General features: G+C 51.8%; 1 protein-coding gene across 1 annotated transcript in view; it reads right to left on the bottom strand.

Annotated features, from left to right (window-relative positions):
• The window catches only part of NFIX (nuclear factor I X), a 94,003-nt gene that overhangs the window by 68,189 nt on the left and 12,032 nt on the right, over window positions 1–13,782 (bottom strand). The gene's annotated exons all lie outside the window — the stretch shown is intronic.

The raw sequence follows: 13,782 nt of genomic DNA, 5'->3' as shown, positions 1-13,782 counted from the left end.
CTATCCATTTGCTTGTGCCAAAGCCAGTAAAGGGGGGGAGGAGGAAGGAGAGAGAGAGAGAGAGAGAGAGAGAGAGAGAGAGAGAGAGAGAGAGAGAGAGATCCACCTATTTGGCAATGAGACATCCTGGAGCAGCCAATGGCTGCGTCCGAGGGGAGGAGGAAACCGGGCGAGCAGGGAGGGTGGGGAGAGCCCCCGGCAGTTGGAGACCAAAAACAATTTGCCCAATCGACAAGTTCACGTCTAATGAACAAGCAAAGTCCAGCAGTTATGAATTTTTCATTCCAGGCTCCCACTCGGGTCCATTTGGCAGCGGCCACCCAGCAAATTTGAAGTGGGTGGGGTGGGGTGGAGGCTAGGATGGAGGAAGACTCGCAATCTTTTTTTCAAGCCAGAAAAATAAATAAATAAAGGCCTGACTCCCGCGGGCTGGAGGGCAGGCGGGCAGGAGCCCCAGAAGGCCTTGGGGAAAGCAGCTGCGCCTTCTCTCTGTGTTTTGGTTTCAGTCTCTTTCTCTCAGGCCTGCACACTCTTTTTCTGGTTCTATTTCTTTTTTTATTTATGGAGCGCACAGGGGCGAGTGGAAGTTTTCCTCCCCGGCCATACAGGAGCCGTGCTATGAATAGAAAGAGAAAAAAGAGAGCTCCAAAGTGTCGATGCCAGCAGGACTTCCAGGGCAGGGACCCGGTGCCCAGGGTGCAGCCACCTCTTCATCTTGGGGTCTGGCAGCTGCTCACAAGAGCACTCCCAGACCAGGCGGCCCCCAGCACCCCGCAACTCCCTTCCCCAGCCCCCCAGCAAGCTCGGCAGCCTCCCTGGGCCCACACCCAGCCACGCACGCTCCATTAGCAGTGACAAGGGATGCCAACGCAATGCAGCTCGGCTCGAGAAACTGCAACAGTTTATGAAAATAGCCTCCTGTCACAGCACTCCGCTGACAAGCACTCCATGCAGCCACAAACACAACAGCCAACCCCGGGAGAAGTGACAAAGGCAGGAAGATGGACACTACTTCCCAACACTGAGTCCTACTGACACCTCCCCCCACCACCCAGAGCTTAATTCTTTGCTTTCTCCCGCTCTGTCTCCTCCACTTGACTGGTGTTTAGTGTTTCTTGGTTGGAGGAGGGGAACACTCATCGTTCCCCCAATTCAATTCAGACTCAAGGGCCTGAATCATACGGAGCAAGGTGCAAGAGCATAAAATAAGAAACCTGAAGGGAGAGAGCTAAGAAAGCAAACAACAGAAGAGAAAGACAAGGAAAATTGAGACAACCTTGGGGAAACTGAGTCACAGAGAAGCGGCCCACCATGGAGCCCCTGTTCCTGGGCCTTCCTCCCAGGAAGGCCAAAAGGTGAGCATTGCAGAGGAAAGCCAAAGTGTGTCTCCACGGGGGTTTTCTCTGGGAGGGGCTATTGAGCAGCCTTGCCTCAGCCTTGCCTCAGAAGCAATAAGCAGGATACAGTTATTAAAGAAACAAATTGCAGAGGAGGATGAGAACATCACCAGGGAGAGACTGCTCCTGCTCAGGGACCATCCCTACAGCTGCCCTCTGCTCAGGTGAGCTCAGCCCTCAGCTGGCAACGAAAAAAGGTCACTGCTCACTGGCGCCCTTCTTTCCCATCTGAAACTCTGTGCTTGGTGGCCTTTATGTTCTGCGAAAAGGTTCCCGGAAGAGTGCCTGGGGTGTGCCAAAACAAAACATGCAGCCCTGGACTGGCACTGAACCCTGACAATGGGAAAGGTGCCGCCCAGCACCTGGGACCCCAGACTTGGGACTCCAGTCTGGGCCCTGAATGGTCTGAAGTAAGCTCATGGTTGACCCTGACTGAAACCGTTAGAGGTGAGACAGAGGGAGGCAGATGTCATTTCGGATAGGCCTCTTAGGGTGGTGTTCAATAATTAACATCATGTTAATAACCAGCTTCGGTCCAATTAGCCAAAGATGTTAGCTGAGTGACATAAGATACCAGACCATGCCTCTCCACCTTGAGAGAAGCAATCTTACTTTCTAAAGTCAAGATGAAACAGTAGAAACTACAAGTTGAGTTTATATTTGGCACGGCGGTGTTTTTCTGGTATTTTGATTTACATCAAATATTAGACACCGAACAGAAAATGGCCAACGTGAGCCTCCTGGAGAATTCTGGTATGTTCAGTCTCACAGACCACAGTGCCGAGTAGAAGAGACTCGCTGAACATGGGTTGATTCTGAATCTGGTGGTACAACTACGGTAGGTAGGTGGTGGGGAGATGGCAGATGGAAGGATCCACATGGAAGTTAGAGTAGCAGGAGGAGATCCATGATTCACTCCTGGATGGAGGGAGGGATCAAAGGTCGAGAGTGGTGGAGAGACTGGACATACAAGTGACCTAGGAGGGCCAGTGGAGTGTCTCAGTGGAGCTTCAGGGACCCACGCAGAGCCCATCTCACCCCCTCAACATTCCCTTAACAGGAGCAACAGGCCCTTCCTAGGACAATCATCAATTGTCCTTCTTCTGCCAGGGGCCATAACCTTGAAGGTGAGCAGAGAGGATTCCCTGGAGAGCAGCGCTCTCCCTTCACCTAGTTCCCCCAGTAGAAGAGGTATTCCGAATGCTTGGGGAGGGAGGGGAGAAGGTCTCCCTCTCTCTCCAGTGGGCAAACACAGAGAAGAATCTCACTCAGGTTCCATTAGAAACACTTGGCACACCTCCACCCATGCAGCCCCCTTCTCCTGCATGCCAGTGGTGGTGGCTCTAAGCCCTGGACACGCCCCTCAGGAGGACCAGACAAAGGGGGACTGTCCCCCTTTTGTTAAGAGAATGGAGGCTCCTGTTGGAAGATTACCTGTCCCAGACCCAGACTCCTTCTCTTCTTCCTTCCTGTAGCCCCTTGGTCTCCTGCAGGGAGCTCAGTTGCTCAGCACCCTGAATCCAGAATAGAGCCAAGACAAAAACCCGCAGACAACACAAGGTTCCTCCAGGGCTGAGTTATCCACAAGTCCAAGGGTTCATAGGATAGAGGGAGCAAAGGGACAGGCAGGCCTCTGAGGAAAATGCGAGGGGAAGGGGGAATGGGAATTAGAAATAACAACCAAAAACCAAGGGGAAAGGAAGTTAGTGATGCTCGTGAGAGTAGTGAGCGGAAAAGAAAATTAAAAACGAGAAGTGGAAAAAATAAAGGAAAAGCAGCGAAACTTTTGGGGGAAAGTTATTTTCCCCATTTAAAAGAAATACCGAGAAGCCAGAGATAAGAATTTAAAAATTCACGAGCTTTTGGTTTGTGGAAAGCAATTTTTCTGTCTTTGTGAGGGAGAGGCCTCTCTTGTTATTGTCGAGTATATAGAATTTTATTTAAAAAAAACAGCAACAGTTTACACTGAAACATTTCTAAAATACCCATCACTAGGAGAAATGTGGTCCCAAAAGGAAAAGACTGAGCAGGCCACCAAAAAAAAAAAAAAAAAAAAAAAAAAAATAGAGAGAGAGAGAGAAAAAAAACAAGCCTCGAGAGAGAGAGCCAAAACTGCAAAGAGAGAGAAGGATGACGATGGAGGGGAAAAGGGCTCTGGGACCGGAGGGGGGAAATAAAAGCTAAGGAAAATGACTGTTTCGGTCGCAAGAAAGTGAAACATGTGGTTTTCCAAAATTCCACAAAACAAATGAGGCCTTGTAGATTATTTAAGGGAAAATAGAAAAATAAGTACAGAACCTCACATATACAATATTCAAAAGTATTCAGGAAACAAAATAATTTTCCCAGCCTGAGATCAGCGTCTTAACTGGCCCATAGCTGCTAATAGTGAAACATCTAGAAGCTCAAGAAGTTGTTTCTTTAAAGACAGGGCCACTGTTTGGAGGTCTCTTTATCTTTAAAAAAAATCCTATTTGTCCACATCCTGCTTGCTTTAAGGCCCAGGTTTATTTTTTTAGATCCTGAATACATGCTAATTTTATACATATACATATATATACATATATATATATGTATATGTGTGTGTGTGTATATATATATATATATATATATATATATATATATATATATATATATATAAATCCATGTTAATTTGGATAACTATACACAGTTAGTGCAAATAATTGACAGCCTACACAGAAATTACCAGATATTTCAGTATCTATTTTACTACTGCATATCAGCAGCTTGGGTGAAAAAGGACACAGGAAATTTTAAAAGGCCCCAATTAGTCTGCCCAATTCCTGGCATTTCATAATTCAGTCTTGGACCGAACCAAAAAAGCAGACTTCGACTTTGTATCTCAGAGATCTCCCATCTTGTCCCACAGAAGGGACACAAGAAGGCAGTGGCGGCCTCTGGGACAGATAGAGAGAGAACTGTAGGCAGAAAAAGGAAGGATCCCGGCTGCTTGTCCTAGAGGTAGGTGGGGCCTCCCCTCTGGGGGGGTGGGGGGCAGGCTGGAAGGGGCTCTGCCGCCAGAGTAAAATCATCCAAGAGTCCGGAAAAGCCAGACATGGAAACCAGAAATGTACTTTGCGAGGAGGCTCGGAGAATTTGGATAAAGCGGGTTTTTGGCTGCCTTGGGCCTGTTTTCCTCTGCTCAGGAAAGGCGGCCCCGCAAGGTTTTCCCAGCGTCCTCAAGCTGGCTGAATGGATTTGTCCCACACCCCAGTGCTGGGTCTAGGACTGGGCCTGCCTCAGAACCAGGCTGCACACTACTCTCCTACAAAACCGCCCCCCCCCCTGCCCTTCCTTTTCTCCTCCTGACTACAAACCGGGAGTAGTGGTCTGGGATCGGGCCAACAGGCAGCCTCGTTCTGGCTCTAAACACTACCCTGCTCCAGGCACATCTCCCCTCACCCTCCTGGCACCGAATGAAATAGGGTAGGAACAGGGGACTGGGGGAGACAATCTTTTCTCTCTAGTGTAACTGGAAAGTGTTTACTTTCATCCTCTACAGGGGATGGGAAACAAAAACCCTAGTCTTTAATTCATTATTTAGCTTGAAACTTCCTTGTGTCACCAAATATTATAGAAGTAAAAGACGGGAAGACCAGAGCCCTCTTCTCCAACCGGGGGGGCTATGTGGAGATGGGGCCCTTCGCAGAGCGCACAGGACAGATGACAGCCAAGAGCTTCAAGGGGCAAGGGCAGTGCAGAGCCTGCACCTCACCCACCTCTTAGGCCTGAAAAGTGTCACACCAGGTGGCCAAGAGCCTTGGAAGAAGGAAGAACGCCTGGGCCAGCTTTACAAGTTTCTCTAAAAGAACTGAAAAATGGACAAAAGGCCAGGGAAGGGAAGACCAGCACGTGAAGATGAGCTCTGCGCCCAGCACACTGTGAAAACGTCCACAGGGCAAGAGAGAAGGCCAGAGCAAAAGGCAAAATGTTGAAAACTTGCTGGAGGCAAACTGCCAACTACCGACCCCCAAAAAGTATTGGGGTGCCTACAGGGGAGATGTTCCTCTCCCTACCCCCCACCAGGAGTCCTGCACCTCAGAGACTCCACCGGCAACCTTGCCAGGCCCTCTGCCAGAGATCCACCAGGATCCGCTGTGACACCCTTTTGCTTTATTAGGTCTATTCCCCCTGCCACAGGAGAGAAGGGTCAGGGTGAGCGAGGAGAGTTTCTCTGAGGCCCTGTGCCCTTGCCTGGTCTGCACTCCCCGCACCCTTGGCCTAGAGAGAGCCTCTTTCTTGCAGTTGCTGCGGCAACAGGCAGTGCCCAGAGCCCAGGGCAGACAGCGGGAGGCCGGGATGGGAACAGCCCAGGGTTTTCACAGCTTCAGGGCTCAGGAGAGCTGGGCGGGCTCTGTCTGGGCAAGTGGCTTCCCCAAAAAGTACAATTTTAGGAGTTGGAAGGAAGACATTTTTCAATCCCTCAAAATGTATTGCTCCCCACAACTATTTTATTATCAGGATCATTGCCAAAGAAACCCAAGAATCCTCATTCCCCTGGTGTGTAGCCCCTTTGGAGGCCGGCATGGAGGGTGCCCGGAGCTCAAGACCGTGCACACCCCTCGGCCACAATCCGTTCCACCGCGGCTCCCTTTTTTTCTCCCCCTCTCTCCCCCTCTGTGTCCTCGAGCTCCAACACAAACTGTTTGCACGGGAAGTCTCCCTCTATGACCCGATTCAGCACACACAAGAGAAAACTGTGGGCGACAGACCCAACGTCCTAACGAACTTGAGTTAATTAATGCTAAGGAAGAAAAGAGGCTCCCTCGCTCTGTTGAATCACGGTTCACTAGCCCTTTCAGTGTGCTGTGGGTGGAGGAAAAAAAAAGAACTTTTTGGTTCAAATATTTTTGGGGGGCGAAAGGAAAACAAAAACACCGCAGAAGGGCCTCAGAGGGCGAAGCTGTCAGTACCTGCCGGGAGGAGCAGAGGCCACGGCAGCGAGTGTCCTCCCCCAGCTTCTGGCCTGAGCGGCAGCACTGGAAAGGCCAAGAGGGTAAAGAAAAGGCAGGGGATTATCAATTGATTTCAGACCTGTTCAAATAAATTGCTCCAAATATTGTACTGTCAGACTATAAGACTATATATATATATATATATATATATATATATATATATGAATATTTTTAAGCTCAAACCCAACAACTCAGTTTGAGTAGAGCCGTGAAAATGCTTTAACATTGCAGAAAAACGAAGTACGTATGGCACGCATACAAAAAATTTAAGTGTGCAGAAAAAAAGAAGAGGTGGTAATGGAGGGGCAGGAGAACAGCTGCAATTTTGCTTTCCAGATGTTGACAGCAAAGTGTAATTGGCAAGTAACTTCCTTCTTACCACTTTTTATCCTTTGGTCCTGAGATGTTAAAATACTACAGCTAGACTTAAGTCTGCAGGCGGTCTCCAGGCACTCTGCACACGTGGACAGGTCAGGAAGCCTCGTGGGCCACACGCGTGCGAGTTTTATTATCAGCCCACTAATTTTTACAAGCCCTTCCACCATCCCTTAGCAGGGAGGCCTGAGCAAAGCAGGCTGGAGGACATTCTTATTTAAATTATTATTATTATCATTATTATTATTATTATTATTATTATTATTATTATTATTTTGTAATGCACAGCCTTTACTTTTGAGACTGGGACTTCCTTTAAAAATAAACTTTTTAACTGAAGTGTGGTAGGTATAAAGAAGAGCGCACAGCTCTAAGTCTGACGCATGATATATTTTCACAAAGTGAACACACCTGTGTAACCCCACCCAGGTTAAGCAATAGAACATTTTCAGCACTGTCGAACGGGCCTTGAGTTTTTAAGCTATAGAGTTCTTGCAATTCATATGCCTTAGAAATAGTTCCTGCCCACACCACTAACTTCACGTTTGAGCACCTATGTACACACGTGTGTTACAAAGCATGGTGCAGTACTCATGTGACCACAAAAACCCATAGTGAAAAAAAGCCCCTCACCTCCTCACTGCTGCAGAGGGGTTTCTATGCCTCTCTCACTCGGTGCCTCTGATCCCATCAACAGGGCAACCAACAGTGCAGCAGCGTTAGCACACTAGTGGATGTGTGCGTGGGGGGGGAACAGTCAGGGCCCACCAAACTGAAAACCTGAACAGCCATAGTGACAGTGGGGAATAAGCAGGCAGGAACTGAGGGGCCTCGGTACATGTGGGTTATGGGGGGAAGAGGCTCTGCAGAGTCCGGGGTTCCTGACAATCGAGGCACGGGGCCCTCAGCTCAGTCCATTCGAGCCTTGCAGGGAGAGGAAGGAGGTGGAAAAGGCACGAAGGGGGCCTTGAGAGTGAGGGGATCCTGGGGCAGGGTTGCCGCGGGAAGGGAGGCCCAGCCCAGCGGCATCTGCCTCCCCCTTCCCTGGCTCCAGCCCCAGCTGGCTTCCCCCTCACTTTCACTCACACTAAATTTACTTTATAATTTTAAAATTAAATTTTTTAAAAAGCAGGAAAGAGAAAGCACTTGAAGGCAAAATACCTCCCACAATATCTCTCCGAGAGGAGGGAAAAGTTTCTGCTTATGTAAAAAGACGAATGCAAGGGATCACTGAAAAGTAAGCATCGAATAACAAGGAAAATAAAAGAGAAACACATTTAATTAAAAACACCTGAAGCAAATAAATAAAAAACTCCCTTTGCAAGGCAAAAGCACTACACAGCCACTGGCGCCAGTGGGCACCAGCCCTTACCCCCATTTCTTACCCACTGTCCCCTTTTCTTTTCTCTTGGGTAGCTGCGTGTTCCCCAAGCACTGCGGAAGCCCCTTTTCCTCTCCAGCCGTCCACCCCACACCTGGGGGAAGGACCAAGGCAGCCTTTTAGCCTCCCACCAGACTGGAGCAAACCTGTGCAACCCTGACAAAGAGCCCGTTCCTCTATTTCCACATCTTCCCAGGCGGTGCCCACCGAAAGCCCTGAACCGTGCACTCCTGCTCCAGATCTAGGCCCTGTGGTTGGTGGCATTGTCCTGGGGCTGGACGCCAGGCCCAGCCCAAAGTGGGTAGCTCTCTCCCCTATCAAGGGTGTGGGGCTGCCAAGGCGGGTTCTTGAGGACCGCATTCTCTTTTCCTACTGCATATTGGGCTGGGAAGAAAGAACTATTCAGCTTAATTGAAAATATGACATGGGATCTGAGCTCTCTGAGCCTGTGATCTTTAGAAGCAGTTGATTACTTGATCCCTTTTTTGGGGGGTTGTTCAGAGTAGGCGTGGAGACTCTGCATCTGAGACCCCCACCAGTCTTACGCTCCCACCAGCCCCGCCGCCTGGGAAACGCGCCCTCGGCTGGCACGGTGGTACCAGAGCCCAGAGCCCGGCTCCTTTCTTCCTTTCTTTCTTTTTTAAATCGCTCTAGCGCAAACCAGGCAGTGGGTCAGGGCCCAGAGGCGGGGGAGGGAAGAGGAGAGGGTAGTCTCTGAAAGAGGGTAAAAAAGGAAAGCGAGGTTCCAACTCTGGGAGAAGAACGGCCGCCGCAAGTTTCCCGGCTTGTGCCAGTTTAGGGATTTGCGAATCAGACCGGAGCGGAGGGAAAGGCGGGTGAGAAAAAAAGCCCGCATTAAAACCAACCAGCTCTGCCTAAAAGCGCACTTTCCACTCTTAAATAAGACAATGCTGAAAGGAGAGGAGAGACGAGTTATTTCTCACTCTTTAATTATTCCAATGCTTAGCGTTATTAAAAAAACCACACACATTAGCCAATGATATATTCTAACCTTCAACAAAGCTGGTATTTTTCTCTGATTACAGACTTTGCCGTGGCAAACCCGGGCTCCAACGACAGAGACAGCGCAGAAGCGCGCTCCTAAATGGGACACACTTTTATTAAAATCGTAATAATCCTTGCAATTCTACAGTGCCTTTTCAGCGGTGCAGATCCCAGGTGCCCCACACCGAGTTCTACCAGGGAACCGGCGACCAAAGGCTCCGTCGAAAGGCAGGCAAGGCTCGCCAGCTCCACGGAGCGCCACGGGCACATATTTTTCTTTCTTTTTTTAACAGCCTGTTTCCATCATTCAGCTTTTTTCTCGTGCTGTTTTTTTTTTTTTTTAAGTAAAACTCCTTTAAATTTTTAAAATACCTATTTTTAAGAGGGAAAAGATGACCCAAAATATAAGGGGGGAGAAGGGGCCAAGTGTGATCTGGGAGCTTGAGGGGTGGGCAGGGGAGTTGCTGCTGGGATGGGCAGCCTCTGGGTCCAGGGTGCCCCAGATCACCTCCCCCAGCGCAACTGGAGCAGGGTGAGTCATTTGCACGTGGAAAAGGAAAGGGACCTAACACCACCAGCGCTCATTTAAGTAATTCGGGTGATGAGAAGTTGGGTTTATGACTGGCTTCCGATGGGGCCGCTGGGAGGCCCCTGGGCGCTTTCTCTGAATGTCCAGGGGCTGCTAGGGCTCTAGTGGGTGGCTGGGGGTGGGCATTAGCCGGACACCAGCCTCTTCGTCCAACAGGTTAAGTCGGGCCCATTGGGCGCATACCGTTCTTTTTCCATTTTTCCACCTCCTCCCCAGGCCTGCCCAGGAAGTGCTGCAAAACGGCTGGTAGTAATGGCTGGGGAGACCTTAGCGGCCCAAATTCAAGAAGCCCACCTGAGAGGAAAGGCGGTGTTGAACAGAGAATCTGGGAGAACTTTTTTTTTTTAAAAAATAAAAGGTTCTTGGAGGCTGTGCAACTGCGCGGCCTGAAGGCAGAGGAGACGGAAAGGGAAAGCGCATTTTCTGCCACTTAGTCACATTTCTTCCCCGTGCTCGCTGGAGGCCAAACGCCCCCAAACCCAGCCAACCCTCGAAACAAACAAAAATCTCCCCTGGTAAATTTCCCCACCCTTATTCCCAAAAATGAGGCGGCTTGGAGTTAAATGGAGAGGCTCCTGCGAGTCCTGAGGTCTGGAGGCGGTGACACGCACCAAGCGGCGCGGAAGAGGGAACCCTCTCCAATCGATGTCTCTAAGTTGCCCTCGGATTCTGGGGCACTTAAACCCAAAAGTCCCCGGAGCAGCCACAGAATAACAGGGCTCATCAACGTTGCATTCATTTCCAAAGCCCTCACGCGCATTAGCCCGTCTGGTATGAGTGGGCACAGGAGGGAAACTGAGGTAAAGGCGGCCCTGAGCTCTACCCTGCGCGCCTGGGAACTAAACCCGCCTAGAGGCCAAAACGTCCGCCTCCATTTGAGCACTTAATGGCGACGGCCTTCGATCCTGCAAAAGGCCAGCGCCCCAGAACGCTAACCACGCGGGTTCTCGATGCCTACATCCGGAGTCACGTTTTTTAGGGATCGCTGTGAGGGGTGAGACCGCGCTGGGCAGCAGGGAGCCGCGCCTGCGCAGTGTGGGGCAGAAGGACGCAACAGGGGACACCCTTCTCACCCAGGGTCTACAAGGTGACACCATTTGGGGTGCCCCATCTATCGCAGCAGCTCCTTTACACCTGTTCCCAGTGTCCTGTGACCTGCCCGCAGGGGCAGCAGTCCTCACTCCTCGCTCAACGCCTGAAGCCGGTCGACATTAGCGATCCAACCCCGTGCCACAGGCGCTTCCCACTTCAGGGTTCTCCATGCGCCTCTTCCCGCCTTTTCGCCTCTGCGCCCCCGCGCACTTCCGACCTTGTTCAGAGCCTGCTGGTGGCTGGCGGCGCTCTAGGGCCCCAGAGACAGCTGTCCGTACCGTCGAGGCTGTGCTGTCCCCTCCCACCCCGTGGTGCCAGAGCAAGTGACCTTGAGAGTCAGCACCCATGTTCTGCGGGGTGGAAAACACAGTCCTCCCCCTACCTGAGGTTTCCCCACTACCTCTACCTACCTGTGTCTGCCCCCCTAGACGTGAGCCAATTGCGGAGGGTCCCGAAAATGCCACGAGCAAAGAACACCCGGGAGGTGACAATGAAAGGAACCCGTAGGCAGAGGGCACCTGCTGATGGGCACACCCAGGGGCTAGCACACAGGGCACAGGCAGTATGTCTTTGCTGAGGTTTGCACAGGCACACGAGGTGATTAATGCACACGTGGACTGGGTAGGCTCCATGGCGATGTGGGGGGCTGAAAAGGGAGGCGTGGAGGGACGTTTTACTGTAACTTTATTCAGCCAGGTTGTGGCACCGAAGGGAGTCCTGGGACACCCCCACACCTGCCTTAAGGAATGTGCTTATATTTTAAGCTATCTCCCCCCACACCTCCAAAACCCACCCACACTTACTCCTGAGGTCCATGGTTTGCAGAGGGTCCCGCCCCCACGCCCTGGGTGCACCTGAGGGGAAAGCCAGGAGGGCTAGTAGCGCAGGGCCTGAACTGCCAAGCTGGACTCAGGGGGCAAATGGAAGTTTCGCCTGAGGAGGGGAGAAATTAAATGGCCTCTTTGTGAAGAGGAATTGCGGGCCGTCACTCAGGATTAATTTAAGCAGCAACAGCAAACACACCAAAAAGCAACATCTCGCCACCAGCACCCACCCCCGCAACTGTGTTTCGGGGAGGACCTTTTCAGGGGAGGAGGGGGTGTTCCTGGCCTTTAAAAACATGGGGCATCCACAATCGGAAAGCGAAAGACTGCACCCACCTCGCCCCACATCCCTGCTTGGTGAAATGGGTTTTGCAGGTTTGGGAGGAAGCCGAGTGGGGGTGGTAAAAATCCAAGTACAGACGTGGAGCAGGAATGGGGGGAGGTTCTTAACATATAAAAATATATAGAGAGGTACAAATTTTCAATATAAATATAGCACACGCAGGGGAGCTACTGGGCAGCCTGGGTCATCTCACCTGTGCCCCCAGGGACATTTGGGAAAGCGGTGTTCTAAGAGAAATGGGGGCAGTGGGAATTAGGCCTCCACTTCCCAGTCCCCTCCCCCAACAACCTGAATGCGGCTTTGGAGCCAGGTGCCCAGGGCGGCCTGGCAGGTGTGCGATTCACGTGAAACACACGCATATGCAGGCTGGGAAGGTGAGTGCCCACGTGGGCCTGGAGCCACGTGCGTGCTTGTGCAGGCTCACGAACCCACCTGAGCCCGGGACCCCCATGGGAATGTAGGACAGTACCTAATGGGTGCAAGAGGAGGGGGGGGAAGAGGAGAGAGAGAGAGAGAGAGAGAGAGAGAGAGAGAGAGAGAGTTCGGGACCCCGATGATCTGCTGTTGGGCAAGGGCGTGTTTATGGGCATGTGCTACCTGGCAGCCCCATTGGGCTGTCAGGCCTGGTTGTGCATATAAGCTGGCGGTGCCTGGGATCCCGGTCTGGCGCCGGGCAAGGGCGTACTGGACCCCAGGCGGAGCCACTCTGAAGGATCTGAAGGAGCGTGCTTCTGTGCGTGCATGTATCTGAGTGCCCGCTGAGGTTTCAGACATGGGCGCACGTGCGTCCGGGTGTCCCATCCGGCCGCCACGCAGAACTGTGCGCATGTACTTGCACGCGCCCTAGGAGTGGCCACGTGCGCCCGGGGCCACTGTCGTGGCTGGGTTGAGCCCGGATCTACCCCCAAGCGGGCCAGGGGGCAGGGCCGGCCGCCCCGCGGGCTTTGGCGGGATGTCGTCGGAGCAGTGTTGGTTTTGGCCGGGGCAGCTCTAATGGGGGAAGCCCCGGGGAGCGGGCGGGGGTGGAACAAAGAAGAAAAAAGCAAGGGAAGGCGGACTGCAGAGGAGGAAGAGGAGGAAGCGCCTTGGAATGCGGAGTGCCCTGGGGAGTAAGGGTGCAGGGTGCCTGAGGCTTCTGGGCCGGGCTTGCGCGGAGGGGGCCTAGGAGCCCATGGCTGTCACTTCTCCCATGTGAGCAGGGGCAGAGCTTTTGAGGACCCTGAACTTTTCTGTCTCCCTGGCTCCAGCCAAAAGGCTCCTACACAAGGAAATCTCACAAGTCAGCAAGCTGCACCGCAGTGGGCTACAAAAAGCCAAGTAGCATTTGGGGTGGAGGGCATGGCTCAAATTTCCTCAGCCAAGGTTAGACAGTTTGAGGGCCCTTTCCCCTGTTTCTTGACTGGACTGCTTAGAACCTCACTTTTCCCAATCTGGGGAATGGGAAGGGACTCTCCATGGGGTAGGTGAGGAGGGGTGGCTTCAAGTAGATAGGAGTGGGTTGAAAAGCAGGATGACCTGTTTGAGTCTTGCTTGCCCTGTGGGCCTAATTCCTGCCACCCCACTTCTAGCCCCATGACCTTGGCACTTGACTTTTTGGCCTCTGTTTCCTCATCTGTAAAACAGGTTACTCATACCTGCCTCATATTGGGTTACAGGAGGTCACGTGCACCCGCCCATTGCCCTGGCATAACTGCTCTGGAGTTGGTAGCTGTTATTTTTATTGTGAGGAGTCTATGGCTGTGACAAGCTGTGATGCTTGGTGTGATCGCGTGAGGCTGGCTGTGTGTGCGACTGTGCTGC

Source organism: Rhinolophus sinicus, linkage group LG07, assembly GCF_036562045.2.
Source record: "Rhinolophus sinicus isolate RSC01 linkage group LG07, ASM3656204v1, whole genome shotgun sequence".
Taxonomy (NCBI): domain Eukaryota; kingdom Metazoa; phylum Chordata; class Mammalia; order Chiroptera; family Rhinolophidae; genus Rhinolophus; species Rhinolophus sinicus.
Note: the sequence above shows the minus strand (reverse complement) of the source record. Positions and strands in the feature narration are given on the sequence as shown.